We start from the raw sequence: 14430 nt of genomic DNA on the forward strand, positions 1-14430 counted from the left end.
AATCAAATAATTGCAAATCATGCCAACTGGACAATGATTTATACCGACGCATCAAAAGATGATTACACGACCGCTTACGCTGTCGTTAATAATGATGGAAATGTACTCGCTTCTAAAACTTTGACAACCTACAGTTCCATTTTCACCGGTGAAGTGGCTGGTATATTGGAAGCTATATACATAGCAAAACAAAACAGAGGGAAAACACTGATTTTGACTGATAGTTTATCTGCTATCAAGTCCATTAAAAACACATCAAATTCAAAATGGGCTGGAATCAATAAAATAAGAGACCTTCTTATATCAAACGCAAATAAAATTAAACTTATATGGATCCCCGGTCACGTTGGCTTATCTGGAAATACCTTCGCAGATATAGCTGCCAAACATGCATGTAAATCACCCCTAATAGCTGATTCAATTATTGAAAGCATTGATCTCAAATCTCACATTAAAAGTTATCTTGGAAAACAACATACAAGTAACATGAACATCTTTCAACATCATCATTATAGCGCTATAAACCCACAAAACCATGTTCCAGTATATCCCACAAATGCTGAAAAGAAGAAAATAAAGATCTTCTCCCGCTTACGTATGGGACATACGATCTTAACACATCAACACTTAATTAACAAGAACGCTGACAACAAATGCCCCAAATGTGGCGCAATCGTCGACGTCAAACATATTCTTCAGTCATGTAGATCATTATCTCAACAACACCAAGCCTTTTTACAAAACAATGGATTTAACTTGCTAAAAACTGTTAATTTAAACAATATTGATCTCATCTTCAATTTCATTAAAAGAAATAATTTTATCATATAAGGAAATTAACTTTACCCTAATCATTTATATCAATGTATAAGCTGATGGCCTTTGTAGCTAATGCTTTTACCACTTTTTTTGTAATTATCCTTATATTTACTATAAGTATAATTGTAAATAAATAAATAAATAAATACCCACAAATGGGTATTAACCCGGTATTTACCCAATTTACCGGGTATTTACCCATTGAGTATTTACCCACTGTCCATCTCTATTCGGAAGGCAGTGCAAGACAAATGAAGCCCGGATATAAAGCAGGTCGTCTCGATATTGCTCATTTTTCAAAGAGAAAGAACGAACGGAAATATTCAAAATTTCTGAAAGCAAAAAAAAAAAAAGATGCACGTAACGAGAACATTGAGGCGTTGATACGAAAACGTGTACGAGTATATGCTCAAAATTCACATCGTTCTAATACAAAAATGTATTCTTTAAAGACGGATACGGTTAGGCTATAAGTTTGCAAAAGATGGTCTTGTCAACCAACCCACGGTATAATAGAGATAATTGGATAAATTCAACTGATTTTTGTAATCAAATAGGTCCAGAGAAAAACGCAAATTTTCTGTATTGGTACTTAGACAAAAAGATAGGAGATCCTACAGTCAATAAACTGCGAGCATTGGCTTATGATCCTAGCAGTATAATTTTTTTAAAACTGTATCAAAGACGACTACCAGATTCTACCAAAGAGAAGTTCGGGAAATTTTGAGGCAGTGGATCCTCCTCAGATGTACACACAGGCTAAAAGTTTCAAAAAGAAATTTCAACACCTGCAAGACTTAAAACGCTTAATTCCAAGTGATTGTCTTTACTTTTGTGACAACATTCCTTATGAGAATTAAAATTTACATTTAAATTGTTTATTTATTTATTTATTTATTTATTTCCAGATATTCCAGATTTAAATACCGTCTAATACAATTGAATTGAATTATATATTATATATTGAATTGAATTATAAGCAATTATAGTGATAGTTGGAATAGACAGTTCACCTAATTGTGGTGCATTGAAGTATCACCGTTAAGACTGGGAATTGAACCCAACACCTTCAGATTGCTAGTTTAAAGTTAAAGCCTAACAGCGTAGGCCAATAAGTCAGTTCTAATTTGATAATAATTTTTCATTCATACTAGTTTCTGTAAATGTATGCTCAATAAACTGTGGGTTACGTCTTTGGCATTTCAGAAAATTACAATACCAAAAGATGTAACACACACACAGCTTCTGAAATTCTGAAATTATTATTATTATTATTTTTTCCAAAAATATATTTCTTCTCTGTATTAAAACACGATAATAAAATTTTTCGATATTTTATAACACCGTTTCGAATTGTGACATTTCGCAATTAAAGATTTTTTTCAATTTGGAAACATTAAACATTAATTTATTTTGAATATACTGTATTTAAAATTTGATTGTACAGCCAAAATTCCGGAAAAACACAGCTGCTGCTTCTTAATAAAGATTCTATTTTGTCTAAGAATGCATGTAATGTTATAGTTAAGTACGACTGTATTAAAATTGGGGAATCTTGTTAGTCTCTCATATAATTCTTATTAGAATAAATGTTAATTTTCCAATTTAACACAAAAGATAGGGGTGAAATCAACCATGTGTATTTTATTATTCGTTGTTGCATACTTTTAGGCGCGTTATTATATGCTTCCTTACACTACATTTACATATAACTGGATTTAGCAAGTTCAATGGATCTAAACTATAAACTCACGTCAGAAAATCTTCATAATGGATGTTAACCCGACAAATATCTCTAATGTAAACATGGCGTTAAACATATATGAGATAAAATAATATTGGATGAACAGTTGGATTGTAAACCGTAAGACTTTAGCTGGCCTCCTGTGCTACGTCCCAAGTCATAGCAGTTATTTCAATTTTAAAAAAAATATATTATAACGCTTATAAGTTTAATTTGCTATACAAAATATTAAGCAAGAGTTTTTTAATGAAATGAAAGATGCGAAGAATGCTTAGCATGGAAGTTTAATTAGTTTGTGATTCCAAATTTTGTTGATGTAGCTACCTTTTGTTTGTACCTTAAACTATATGTCCAAAATTCATTAGACAATTTGCGTTGTTGTTGTAGCAGTTCGATTGTACTCGGAAGCTCTTTTCTGGAAGTTGTTAAATGGAAACAAAAGGAAAACATATAAATGACTGACTTAATTAGTTGTGTGAATATGAATAGATGTTGGCAACTGAAGAAATTGTCTCACTTCAATTGGCTGTAGCCACAAAGCAGCTGGAGTTAGATATCTGGATGCAGTTGAATTTTTAAATTAGGATCGGTTTAGATTACCCGGAACAATGCGTTCTCTGTAGGTATTAAGAATGCTACTGTAACCAGAGCTATGTTATGTAAATATGGAACTCGTTTGATTTGGAAGAAGCCGCTCACTATTTGAAATTGCTGGAGGACTTTGTTGCATATGTTGCCATTTATAGCTTCAAACACCGCCTGTTGATGCATGGCGTTCAGTGAGTTCGCGATCGACAGTCGGTTTACGTCCGATGGAATGACGTCTTGGATGTCCTCATGATAACATCTGAAGTCGTTAGGGATGCGTCTACGTGGTGGATCTTCCATCACTATGTGATTGTTAGAGTTACTCGGCTAATAATATGCCAGCAGGAACTGCCTAGTCAGCAGCACATTATATTGTCTGACTGACAGCATATGATATAATGATCCACACTTGTCATCTGGGCGCAACCCGTAGCAGTTCGGAGAGCATTATTTTGGGAAGTTTGCAGGATTCTCCATTGCTTGTCACACAGAAAGGAAATCCGGACCGGAGCAGCATTGTTGAAGACAGTGCGACCAATGGTCAAATATGTCGCTATCAACGTATCGTTGTCCTTGCCTCAGGAGGTGCCAACAAATGCTTTTAGGACTTTGTTTCTGGATTTCACTTTCTGATTGATGTGGGTGGCGTGCGTAGAGAAGTGAAGAAAATTGTTGAAGGATCTTTGAATTATGAACAGTAGGCATCAACGCCATCGACGGAAATATCTAGTTGTGTATGGACTTCTCTCGTCCAGGAAATGAATATACGGATACTGTCCTAGAAATTCAAGGCAAGCTTGCCTACCGTTTAGGTAGTTAGGAATCCAATATTTGTCATCATCAGGAAGATTGAAATTAATGATGTCACAGACACCAGCATGGAATGGTCGACCGTGTGCCGAATGGTCGAACGAGTGCCGCCGAAATGATCCGTTCAGGTGGTCGTCGGTTATTTAGGCCATTCGCAATCTTTATGTTTATGTCTTGCAAAACCATGGTTGTGCAATAAGCTTCCCTGAAACCATGATATTATGGAGCAAGGTGGAAATGCTGTTTCAGGGAAGGGAACAATAGGAATTCCAAACGATTCTACATTGATAGCGGATTTATTTCGCTTAGAAACCAGTTGGGAAATTGATAATTCCAAGACCACTGTCAAGTAACTCATACCTACTTTTCCCAACTTCTATAACATTGCCATGAATATGTCGTCTGGACCAAGCCATGCTTTGGGTTTGCAGATAATTTTCTCATCTTCACTGGATGTGAAGGAGATGGTTGCAAATCTCGTTTTAGTGCCTTGCATATGTGAAATGCAGCTCGCTTGGACTTGTTCGGTAAGGATGGATGCTCAATAAATTGGCTGCAGAACTGTGTTGCATTCTTTTTGGCATCTGAATAGGAAATGCCATTGAAAACTACAGCAGGGAGATTTTTATTCTTATTGGAAACAGATAGACTTTTAATTGTGCTGTGATCCAGATGTTGAGCCACTTGGCACGTCTGTGTTCGAGAACCAGGTTCTCTATCTCTGCGTTCAATTGCACAATTCTTTCGTCAGCTGGACCGTTGGCACGCATTTGTTCGCGCTTTTGTGCCAAACGTCAGGGCTTCTCGTTTGGATAATTTAGTCTCATAAAAGGAATTATTTGCTACCTTAAAGGATTACTTCTCGGAATATCTTCTCGCCATTTCTGGCAAATAACGGCGGCGACAAATGACGCAAGGAGTCGTCAATAAAATTGTTGAAGCCATGCTAGTTGGATTTGTTATTGTTCACAAATGTGCGTTGGTCGGGCTCAGCGATATCGCTAGGTTTCTCCACCGTGATTCCTTTCATTTATTACTGTTATTGCAATCATCTTTATTGGCAATTGTTAAAGATTAGACGTTGATCATTTTACAAGGTATATAATATAATTATTTTTCACTTGATGAAACAGTCTTTAGTCATAGTTTTCAGAGGACTTTGCATCCTTAAATTAATACGTATTGAGTCAATATTGTTGGTTCAGTCCTACGAATTTTCTATAAGACATAGTTTTGAAGTAATGAACATTTATAAAAATATTTTGATTTGTAATTATTTTCATACCCTCAGCATTTATGCTAACGAGGGTATAAACACGTTCATACGGGCAAAATGTGCCTCTCGAATTAAAGGTTTTAGACTCCAAGTATGTTTGGACGAAATCCGTTTCAGACAATTTGGAGTTGATTTAGCCATGTCCGTCCGTCTGTCTAGCTGGCTGGAGCGCACGATAACTCTCGAATGGATCAACCAATTCGGTCCAAAATTTGGCTTTCGTAATATTTTGTTCAAACTTAGTTTAAGTTCGAAGATGAGCTATATCGGTCCACTCCTTCCGGTACCTCCCCGAAAATGTTCGGAATGTTCTCGCAGGGAGAAACCGATGTGGTCCATACTTTGCACATCGTAAAATTTCTACACGACATAGATGAGATTCCAATGGGACTCAATCGGTCCACTCCTTCGGGTACCTCCCACACAAAATATCGGAAAAGTTCAGTTTAGGACCTGCTCTCGAATCGCTTTGATTTGTATTGTAACAACTTCTATTCACCGCCCCCATACGACGGTCTGGGGCAAGTCCATATTTCCTGAGAAAATACCCTGAAAGGTGCAAAAAAAACCCTATGACACCGTGTGCAGTGGTCGGAGCGCAAGATAACTCTCGAACGGATCTGCCAATTCGGTCCAAAATTTGGCCTTCGTAATATTTTGTCCAAATTTAGTTTATGTTCGAAGATAAGCCATTTCGGTACACTCCTTCCGGCGCCTCATCCACAAAAGTTCAAAAATGTTCGGAAAAATTGTGCGCACGATAACTCTTGAAGGGAGTAACCGATTTGGTCCATACTTTACACAACCTAATATATCTACCATATGTATATCAGGTTTGAATATGGACTATATTTGTCACTCCTTAGAGTACCTACGACACAAAATTTCGGATAAATTCACTTTATGGCCTGCTTTTGAATCACTTTGATTTCTGTTGAAACAACTAAGGAAGTGCGATATATATACTAGTTCCCAAGCTTTGCCTTCGTCTGCCACAAGAACAATATTCAATACGCCTGAAGATCGGCTTAACCACCCGTGAAACGTAGCGTAATGGTTGAATGTGTGGGACTTCGGTAGACTCCTAATTTTTCAATGTATATAATAGGTCTAATAAGCTCAACTCGAAAGAGAATTAATTAAATATCACTATAAATGACCTTCGCCTTAATAAGGCAAAAATAAAAAAAAACAACTTGCATTCGCTGGCTCAATTATGACGGAAAAAGTTTTTTCAGGGGCAACTCCATACTTCTTGATAAAACAGCCCGAAAGATGTGAAAACCCCTTTGGCACCCCTATGGTCCAAAATTTGGCCTTCGTATATTTTGTCCAAACTTAGTTTCAGTTCGAAGATGGGCAACAACTTCCTGTACTTACCCCCAATATTTAAAAAAATGTCACTAAAATGGTATGCACGATATCTCTTAAACGGGGCTACCAATTTGGTCCAAACTTTAGATCTCCTAATATTTTGCCTAATTTAGTTTAACTCCTAAAATTTCCGATATCGATCTTCTCCTTATGGTCCCCACAAAAGTTAAACATTTGTGTCTAGGTGCAGTCTAGGGTCTCTTCGAATATCCTGTTGTTGTTGTTGTTGTTGTAGCAACGCAAATGTGTTCGTTCGTGTATTATTTCAGTTATCAGGTTCCTCTGTATCCAGATTCAAGAATTATGCAACCTGGACTGGTTGCGTCCATAAGGAATCAGGAGACAGGTGAGTGGGGATAGCTGGGCAGCTAAACAAATCGTGTGGTCACAATCCACATGCTGGGCAGGTGTTGGGTATCGTGGCGTCAATTCGGGCCCAATACGAATTGAGCCGGCTGCATAATTGTTGAGGTGACGGCCCCTGGTCGAAGATTCCTCCGAGTCAATCCGGTGCATAGAACCGGCCGCCGTGGGATTGTCGAATATCCTGTTGTTGTTGTTGTTGTAGCAGCATTTAAACTTACGTAGAACCATAGGTTTAATGCTGGGTTGGCAGCCGCTGGCCGAAACACTATCGTTCCGGGTCAATCCGGTACGAAAGAACCCGCTGCCGTGGGATTGCGAATATCCTGTGAAAATGTATACCGGGGGGAAATGTATACCGATGATGTTCGCTGTGGTCCTGTTTACAGCCATATTATGTTTTCCGTGGACAAGTCCATGCTTCCTGCCATACTGGTCCAAAAGTTATACGATGCCCCACTGAAATGATATCTATCAAAAATATACGACTCTAAAATAAGATCTACTTCCATAATGAACTATGTCGGTCCATTCCTTAAAGTACCTCTTCCGCAACAATTTTGAACTTTAATCCTAATCCGCATTTTTGTCGCCAAGTTCAAATGTTCAAAATGGGCCACATAATTCTGAAAAGACCCTATATACATTCGATCCGTCCGTAGATAAACGTTTCAATTCACATAGGCTGAGGGTATATCTCTGTCTGCAAAGCCCACTGATAGTTTTTACTTATTCAGTTAGACTTAAATTATCTGCAGATATAAGCAACAGTAGTGCTGTGGGGTATCATATAACCCGCTCTGCCTATAGCCTTTGCTTACTTGTTTTATATTACGGACAATGAAATAAAATAACTCGTTATGAGATTCTTATGGATTGGTCCAAAGAATGCCCAAGCCCTGAACATATCAAAAGCTACCAGAAAAATTGACCGATTCGTTCACCTTGGAACTGTATTCACGTTTCGATGAAATAATAAACTACAAATTTTGTAGAAAAGGGGGTTGCACCGTTCGAAAGTTGTTGTTCCTACAAACATACTACATACATAAAAATATTCCACATTTTGATCTCTAACTTGACAAATTCTTTCAAATTTGTTAAATTTTCATTGACTCACTGTATATTCTCTTATAAATAAGTAGAATAAATTTTCTCAAATATGTTGAATATGCAAATTGTAATATGTTTAAAGTCCTTCAATATTGTCTGATACTATTATCTCTATAGGCAATGTATGTATAGCATGTATTTCCATTTGTAACACTTACCATAAAAACGTAAAAGGGGGAAATTCCATAAACACAATTTAATAACAAATCTCTGTGAAGTTCTTGAGCTGTTAGTAATTCAATTTCTTCTGTTGTCTATTTGTCACGATGCTCGTTACTGATTTGTGGTATGAGGCGTAATATTTTTCCTAAATTCTTCACGTTTACACACCGTTGCAAAAATATTTCAGCTCGATGTTTCAAATATTTTCTGTCACTGGTTATGATTTCGATTACATATCCAAACGTTGAAATCTGCAATGGAAACAAAAGAAAAAAACATAGTTTTTTATAAATAAATGTATGATTGCTTAAACCCAGCAAAATTAATTGGAAGCAGTGCAATGTATACTAGTTCTTTCACGGCATGATTTGATGCCGTTCTATACGAGTCGTGAAAAAGGCACTCCATTCCCCACATTTTATGAGCATTCGGATGCGATCCAACGAATGACATCCATTCCTCACATTTTAAGTGCATCCGGATGCAGTTCAATCAGAGTCGTGAATAATGCACTCCAATTCCTAACATTTTAACCGCATTCGGATGCAATCCAACGATTGACATCAATTTCTCACATTTTAACAGCATCCGGATGCAGTCCAAATGAAGTCGTGAAAAAGGCACTCTGTTCGTTGCATTTTTTAGCAGTTGTAAGAGGTCCCTACAAGTACATAAGTCAGTTTGTACATCCCTACAATTCGTCCAAAAACAAAAAAACATTTCCAAAAATTTGTTATAAAATAAAATAATTTGTGAACTTTTGCGGTAACTCATGAGAAGAAAATTTTCCTAATGGAGTGCTGCTGGAGTACATATCGAAATCTTAAATGGTGATGGGAAGACAATATAAAACCCCTTTAACAGATGAAGCATAGAACAGTTCATGCTCAGAGCGGATGGAAAAAATCAGTTGCGATTGAATTTAATGAAGCAATTTCATAATTTGTGTTAATGTAATAAAATTCTTATTAAATTATTATACACAAACAATAAATTATTATTATTTACCACCTGTTTTTGTAACATTTTCTTGCTCGTTCGTCTATATTCGTAATAATTTTGGCATCCATAGCTCAGCCCCTAGATGACATACAGATCTAATTCTTCATAGATACGTTCTATATATAGTTAAGAATTCCTCATTTAAAAGTCAGCGTTCCACATTTGCGCTGAGGCGAGTAAATCGATCTACAAAATTTGACAATTCGTGTGAGAACATACAATTTGTTTACAAAAACAATGGGTTATTCTGGGATATTTTCCAATGGCTTGCATTTTTATTGCATCTTTGAACTGAATAAAAACACAATCAGAAGAGTGTCGTTAAATTCACAGCCAAAGCACTGCATAAAAACGCGTGCTTCGGATGCAAATTGGACTGCATCCTATTCTACTCTAAAGGGTAGTTAAAATGCAATGCCAAAAGGTTAGTTAAAATCAGTGATAATTTAGTGAATCTTTCAGTAGTGACGCTCTTGTAAAAATCATGAGTGAAAATGCATAATTTGATGCACTTCCAAATCACTTGTACATATGATTTAACTGCATCTTTGGAGGCAAACTTTTAGCTGGGAATGATTATAAATAACTTTGTTTTCAATGTCAGTGACCTCTGATCGTTGTCAATAAATAATAGGTTTGTACTGTATGTACTTGCTAAATTTTATTGAACAAATTTCCTCAGTTTACTTGAGTAGCAAGGCACATTTATATAAGGTAGATACATGCATTACAACAACTAGAGAATTTACAAAAACAACATTGTAGTTATTGAAAATTAGATGTCAAAGAAAATATAGAATGGAATATGGTCGTTCTAAAAATTTTCTCAGGAAAAGCATAAATACATTATGAAAATCCTCTAAAATATAACAAATTTGAATCAGAATGTAAATATAAAGCATTAAGGACTGTCGTAGGTCATTTTTATTACACGTTTAGGATGAAAAGAAATATTTTATGGTAGCAAATTTCGAAGTTTCAAATTTCAAGAGTAGACGCTATTACATTTTGAAAACCAAATTTACAAAAAAGTAAAAATACAGCTGATTGTCACTTCTACCTTCTATAAATGTCCTTGCTTGAGTAGTAATTACCAAGGCAAATTTATATTGAATATGCATGAATTACAACAACTAACAAATTTACAAAAACAACATTGTTGTTATTGAAAATCAATTGTCAAAGAAAATATTGAATAATATGACTGTTCCAAAAATTTCTTCATGAAAAACATAAATACATTTTGAAAATCCTCTAAAATAGAACAAATTTGAATCAAAATGCAAGAACTGTCGTAGGTCATTTTTATTACATGTTTAGGATGAAAAGCAGTATTTTATGGTAGTACAATTCGAAGTTTCAAATTTCAAGAGAATACAGCTGATTGTCACTTCTACCTTATATAAATATGCCTTGGTAATTACTACACATTAGGTGTGTACGATAACTTTCCCAGCAATAATTACTCAGTCAGTTCCAGCAACCTCTCTCAGTGAATTTTACTCTCTCAAGCAAGAAAAATTGCAGAAAGTTATCGAACAGCATTTTGCAAAAACTTGCAAGAAAGTCAGCTGTTTCCGAAAATGTATGAAATTTGTTTTTGTTTCTTGTGATTTTTTAAACCAAACGGAACAAAAACATAAATTTTAAAATTGCACTTTACTTATTTAATGCTTTAATCCTATCCACAACGCTTTAGAATCTAAAAAAATGTGCAATTGTGAAATTTTCTTGGTCTAAAATGTTAACATTTCGATTTGTTTACATTGAACATGTGATTAAAAGTCAGCTGATCAGACTTGCAAGTTTTTGCGGGACAAATTTTCCCAGCAAAAATTTGCAAGTTCTCAGTCAGAAAACTCTCCAAAAATCTCTCCAAACTCGCTCTCTTTTGCTGGATAATTTTGTTATCGAACAGCATTCAGTAAAAATTTGTACGAATTTGTACAAATTATTGGGTTATCGTACACACCTATTATCGAGTAGAGGAAACACTTAAGAAAATGCATAAAAAACCAATTTCGTCTAAGAACTCTTAATTTAAGGGTTCCTTTTACTTTTAAAAAGTAACATTAAAAGGACAATGAGTACCAATCCTTAATGACGATCAATATATTATTTTTCTTAATTCATTGTACCTATGCATGTATGTTGTAGGTTCACATTTTCAAAAAATTTAGAGTTATTTAGAAATAGTAATTGGACGTTGCTAGGAAGACTTCCTAAAATTTTTAGAAAATTATTGGAAACGGCTGATATATTGGTCGAATACCCGAAATGTGACCAAAATTCCCAGTAGGGAAGATAGGACCTCAGTCACGTTCGGCGACGTTACGTTGACTGATCCGGAGAGGTGCGCAAGTTTTGTCAATCGACGGTTTGTCGAGCACCCCGGGAGCGAGAGGGCTAAGAGAAGAGTACTACATCGAGTCCGATCTCTTTCTGCCGAGGATGAAACACCACAGTTTACAATGGATGACGTTGCGAATTCCATCAGGACCGCTAAATCATCCAAAGCGTTGGGCTCTGATGGAATCTCCATGGTAATGCTGAAACAGCTGGATGAGCCGGGAGTGGAGTATCCCACTAAAGTTCCCATTCTGTCGCTAGCCACTCTAATTGTTCCCAACGTCTGGAAAATGGGCAGGGTGGTCCCGCTTCTCAAGCCAGGCAAGGATACCAGCAAAAGTGAACCGTACGATTTCGCTTTTGTTGCCTATAGCAAAGACGTGCTGTGCTGCTTACGGAATCCATGCTAATTCTCGGCAACTGGATAGCTATTTCTGACGCCGGGGGGACTAAAAGCCTCGACACATAAGAAGCATGGCATTCTTGCTTAAGTCATATCTGGTAAATGACTAAAGACCAAGTTCGACCTAATTCAAATGTGATTCTGAAATCTTTTTATTAGGTCGAACTTGGTCTTTAGTCTTTTATCAGATATGACTTCAGCAAGAATGCCATGCTTCTTATGTGTCGAGGCCTTTAGTCCTCCCCGGCGTCAGAAATAGCTATCCAGTTGCCGAGCATTAGCATGGATTCCGTAAGCAGCACAGCACGACAACAGCGCTGCACGCCATCTCCACACATATTTTGTGATGGTGGCGCTTGACTTATTAAAAGCCTTTAATACCGGGCACTCCATGTTGTTTAAGAACATTGAGCACACAACCTTCCGGCCAAGTCTGAAACGTCCGATAATCAAGTATATGTGTGGAGCCAGTCCAAACCACAAGAGTGAAACAGGGAGTTCCCCAAGGTGGGTGATATCTCCGGAACTTATTAACCTCTACGTCTCCTGTATTCCGCCCCCTCCAGACGGCATCGAGATCGTAACGTATGCGGATGATTGTACGATACTGGCGTCAGGCACCTTCCCTAATGATATCTGTGAAAGACTGACTGACTTACCACCTTTTTCCACGCGAGGAATATGCAGATATCCGCAACAAAAGCTACGGCCACTCTGTTCTCCACATGGGAGACGCGGGTGGAAAGTCGTGGTCTATGGTAGCAGAATTCCGACCACAAACTGCCCACAATTCTAGGGGTCACATTCGACAGCACGCTCACGTCGTCCGCGCATGCCGCAGCTATCTACGAAAAACTGAAATGTAGGAACAAGGACCTCAAATCCCTAGCCGAAAGCACTTGGTGCGCAGATAAAGAAACCTTGTTGACCATATATAACGCGATAGGTCGGTCTTTGGTAAGCTATGCGGCACTAGTTTGGTCCGCGAGTTTATGTGATAAGCAATGGAATTATAATCCAACTTTTCAGAATGCAATACTTGTTCGGGTTTACCGTGAGAGCAATCCCAATCACCATCTGCTGGGTAGGCCCGACACACTCCGGCACATCAAGAAGGATGTTCACGTTCTAGAGGATTCGTTCGGCATTCACACGGAACCAGTTGCTAAGGCTAAAGCAAATATAGTGTGAATAAAGTCCTCGGAGTACATCCCCCATCTATTGCAGCTGAGGAGCATCGGCTGCCACGACAAACCAGAGTAGTTTTGGCTAAACTTCGCTCGGGATATTGCAGTCGCCTAAATTCTTAAAGGTCAAAGATCGATCGCACGGTGCAAAAATCTGCCCAGCTTTCGGCATGGGCCCGCACAACGCACTGCACCTTTTCAACTGGCAAGCCAAACCTACTCATCCATCTCTAGTGAATTTGTGGTTACATCCCATCGAAGCAGCCACTTTCCTGGAACTGGAGATAAACCCAGAGCCAGATTGAGCAGAAGAATGAACACACAAACATACAATAATAAACACTGGTACAACAAAAACAACACTCTTTTGTAATCCCGACGCCTCTGCTGGGAATTTGGTCCCAATTTTGTTATTCGACCAGTAGGTATATATCGAGCGGCTGCAGCAGTGTAGATGTCTCGGAATGTTCTCTCCGATACTCGAGCATCAGAAGAGTTGGGCAATCTCTGAAGTGGTGATTAGTAAATTCTCCATAATTGGTGAAGGTGCGGCGTTCAGAGATAATGAAATCAGGCGATCTGGTGATGCAGATAATTATGAGGAGATGGTCTGACCGACGAGAAACAAAGAATTGCCAGATGACGTCATTTGTCAGACCAGGTAACACGATGGTTATATCTGGAAACCTGTGACACTCTCCGAGCTCAATAGTTGTTGTTGTGTTGTAACAGTGATTTTATTATACGTTTGTATATTCGTTCTTTTGCTTAATATAGCTCTGGGTCAATCTCCAGTTCCAGGAATGTAGCTGCTTCAATGGGATGTCCCCGCAGGCATATGAGAAATGAAATAAATAAATAAATAACAAGTAAAAAAGTATCAGTCGGCTTTGCCGACAGAGATATACCCTTAGCCTGTGTGGATTGAAATAATTTTTCCCAAAAAAAAAAACTTTGTATTTAGGGGGTTTTTAAAATTTTGGGCATATGAATCGACAAAAGTATGGATAGGATTAAAGCTCAAAAATTTGCGGGGATATCGATAGATAGGGCTTTTCATTACACTAGCCTACGAAACACATAATATCGCTGTAAACAGGGCCACTAGGAAAACCATCGGTAAAAATGTCCAAAGGATCCTCGAACAGACCCTTAACCACACAAAAATGTTGAACATTTGTGTGGGTGGTACCACAAGGATAGGACAGATAGGGCCCAAATTTGAACATAAACTAAGTTT

At 37.5% G+C, this 14430-nt stretch overlaps 1 protein-coding gene across 2 annotated transcripts in view; it reads right to left on the reverse strand.

Annotated features, from left to right (window-relative positions):
* Axn (protein axin) overlaps positions 1-14430 on the reverse strand; it is a 121344-nt gene that overhangs the window by 103230 nt on the left and 3684 nt on the right. For both annotated transcript variants that reach the window (XM_073991698.1, XM_073991688.1), the window contains exon 3: positions 8246-8500. The gene's annotated coding sequence lies outside the window, so the exon portion shown is untranslated. The remainder of the gene's footprint in view (positions 1-8245; positions 8501-14430) is intronic.

This window comes from Musca autumnalis, unplaced genomic scaffold (genome assembly GCF_047663935.1).
Source record: "Musca autumnalis isolate F117 unplaced genomic scaffold, ASM4766393v1 scaffold_1, whole genome shotgun sequence".
NCBI classification, from domain to species: Eukaryota; Metazoa; Arthropoda; class Insecta; order Diptera; family Muscidae; genus Musca; species Musca autumnalis.